The sequence below is a fragment of the Mus musculus genome, chromosome 3, assembly GCF_000001635.26.
Source record: "Mus musculus strain C57BL/6J chromosome 3, GRCm38.p6 C57BL/6J".
Taxonomy (NCBI): domain Eukaryota; kingdom Metazoa; phylum Chordata; class Mammalia; order Rodentia; family Muridae; genus Mus; species Mus musculus.
In genome coordinates this window covers 19,635,776-19,639,313 of record NC_000069.6, presented here as the reverse complement: position 1 = coordinate 19,639,313, position 3,538 = coordinate 19,635,776, and positions in this window count along the sequence as shown.

Here is a 3,538-nt window from a genome sequence, read left to right as displayed (position 1 = left end):
CTGATATAATTAAACATATGTGATGATCACTATGTATTAGTCCACTCTTTTGAGTAGATCTATGAAGATGTACTGTCTTGTAGTGGTGCTATATAGTCAAATAGATACCTTCTTAATTATTTATGATGACAATTATTTATGATGATCCTATAAGAATTCCTTAAATATATCAGTGATTATTAAGCTCTTTTATAGTGGGACTGCTATTAGGTCCTTTCCTGATAGTCAAAACTGCAATGAGAACACTGCCAGTCTCCCATTGTGTCTCCAGTTAATTGCTTCTAGATAGGAACCAGACTTTCTACTACCCAGAGCACATTCCAAGAGGTTGTAAAGCCATTAACCAAAGGTCATTAAAAGGGAACTAACGATTTATTATAGGTGCTAGGACAGATTACAGGTGCTGGGACAGAAGATAAAATCTTGAGTGAATTTATCCATACAGAAATTTACTAATAACTTAGTCATGGTTTTTAACTCTCCATGAACCTGTGGAACTGTGACAGGTGACGAATGTTTAGCCAGATAATTACTCGTAATGGATATGCATGTAAACATTCACTGTTGTAAACTTCTTATTCGATTTATGATTTGAATTTTATACGTGAACTTGTGATGAACTTTGACCATGTGATCATGTATTCTGAAAGATGTATAAGTGCTGAGGACAAAGAGAAGAGTCAGAACTGAGCTAAAAAGAACTTTTATGAACAGAACACTTCTTAGACAAATTAGAGGAAAAGAATTTCCCTTATCCCTCTTTTTTCATTCATTCCTTGTCCCCCCTTTGTTAGAGAACTTTAATAGGAAACATTTTACAACTTAGTAATAAATACTACAATCACTTTTCAGAGTGTCTCCTTTTCTTCCTGAGACTTCTACTAGCAGGGTGAAAGTTAGAACCATGCAGCTGAGATAGAACAAAGGCCACATTATTTACTCCTCTGAGTTTAGGCTACAGGTGTCAACTGTCTAAGCCAGTAGCTTTTTACACTCAGAAAGAGCAAGAAAGGTTTTATGACATTTTAGAAGTCCTAAATTACATTTTCAGTATAGTTAGAGAGCTAGAACTTCGGGAGACTGTCAATCTTTAAAGCCACACTAGAGTGCTAATCTGTGTTGCCTCTCAACCTGCTCCAGGCCAGGAGGCTACAGGTATGGAGGAAATATCTCAGAAACAATATTACTTTTCATTTGAATATCCCGCTTCCATTATTGGATATATACTCAACTCCCAGCCTTCTTCCTTTGTATCTTCTGCTTCATTGGGCTATCTTTCATCTTTTGTCCCTGTAGACCACATGGGAAGCAGCTAAACACCATAGGAATATATGCAAGCACTGAATAATCTTCACTTTGCCCTCATCCTAGTTTTTCCATCTCTTGACTCTGCCTTCTTTCAAACATCAGCCATCTATGTGGCTGGTTTGTGTGTTGGAAGTGAAACACAGGGTGTGCTCTAGAGAAGAGCCAGAATATTTAGTCTACTTCCAAATTCTTTGAAGTACAGGAGACAGAAACCATCCAGGACTACATATTTAAGGTCTTCATGGAGTTGTGAACACAACACAGTGGCCTGGAGGGTCCCTGGCCCCTCCCCTTCTCCGTGCAGGCTTACCACACACACCCGACAGAGCCTGAAATCCCTCAATTACATGGGACACTGGGGTGGTAGAAGGCCTCATTAAGTCTTCATGCCTGAGTCCATCAAAGTGGTGGAATCATATTTAGAAATCTTGAGAAACTGAAATTTCTAATTTCTGAAGTGAGTCTGGGGCAATGATGACAGTCTCCAAAGTGTATTTGGTATTAATTGATGACTGCCACCAACCCCAGTAAGATCTGTGTGACAAGTTCCACAGACTAAGGCAATAGACTTCAAAAGAAAGAGTCCTCCTGGAACTGATTGTAAAATTCTTGGAGAGAGAAAAATTATTGAGCCATAGTTCTCTTGACAACTTATCCATTTTATCTTTTTATTCCTTTTCCTATTTACAAGATGTTTCTGATAGCCTAGGCTAAGATCTTAAGTGAAAATAATGGGTAAAAAAAAAATCCCTCAAGATAAAATTGCTAACCATGACCTTATCTGTGTGAAAACCAGTGCTTCACTTTATAAATCATGTATAAGATAGTGTTGATAAATAAAAACTTTCTCAATCATAAAATTTTATATGGCTGCACATGTGTTATAAGAAGTAGGCTTTAATATATTGTTTTAAAAAGCCTTAAATAAAAAATTAAAACAGTTTAAATTTATGCTTTAAAGATTTTCAAAATACCAGGTACTAGATGTTAAATAGAAACTGATCAAAAAATTTTATTAACTTGTTCTTAAAATTTTGCCACTAGTCTTAGATGATTTTTATATTTTACTGTGCCAAATGATTATTCCAATATCACTATTTCACTGCTTCACTAAACACAACTTTTCAGAGTTGTAATACTTGTTTCTTTATACATAAAAACCCTTGTTTGAGAGCTACAAAATATACTCGGATTCAAACTGCCAGTGTATTTGTTTTTTATTGTCACCACCAAATCCTTACCCATCTAGCCTCAAGGACTCTCGTCCCAGGGACCCCCATGCCCAACTGGGATGGTCTATGACAGATGACAGCAGAAAGGTTTATGACATTCTCCTGCCTCTAGCCACCAGATCAAATGGAAGAAGGCTTCAGGGGCCAGGGCAAGGCAATTCTGACCACATGCAACTGAGCCACACTTGACACATGAAGGACACAGGGCCTCATTCTAGCTCTGTCAGCAAAGTGGGTTCCAAGGTCACCTAAACTTCTGATCCAGTGGCTACATACTCAAGGATTCTCACTACATCTTCAGTTTGAAAAATTGCTAATGATGACTCATAATTCAGAAAAGCATTGTAATTACGTTCCAGCAATACAAGCTAAATATACAATGTCCCCCTACCCCAACTACCCACTCCCCACTTCCTCACCCCTTCCACTCCTTGCCCATGTGTTTGACCCCTTGGATCTTGCCTGGTGGTGAGCCTTTGGAAAGTTGTGAAATCTTTAAGTCTAGGAGACGGAGCCTCACTGGACAGAGAAGGTCACTGGTTGTAGGCCTGCCTCTCTTCCTGTTTGCTCTCTGCTTCCAGAGACAAGGAGTGCCAGCTACATGCTTCTGCCATGTCTTTCCCTCCACAACAACTGGTGCCTTGTAGAACAGCAAGCTTTCTTTTGGCAAGAATTTTGTCTCAGCGATGAGAAAAGTAGCTAATGCAAGCCATATATATGTATACATACATACATACATACATACATACATATATGTGTGTATTTATATATACATTTACACATATATATGTGTGTATGTATATATAATAGACATTATCCTTATATATTTTTTTAAGAGAGTAAAAGGAGAAAGATAAAACTTAAGACCAGCCAGAAGACAAGACACACCAGGAAGGACTTGAATGGTAGTCTCCAGATGTGAACTTGCATATCCTCTCTAAGTGGCATGAAGATACACCATCCTCCAGGCACATAGATGTAAGACCAGACAGAGAAAT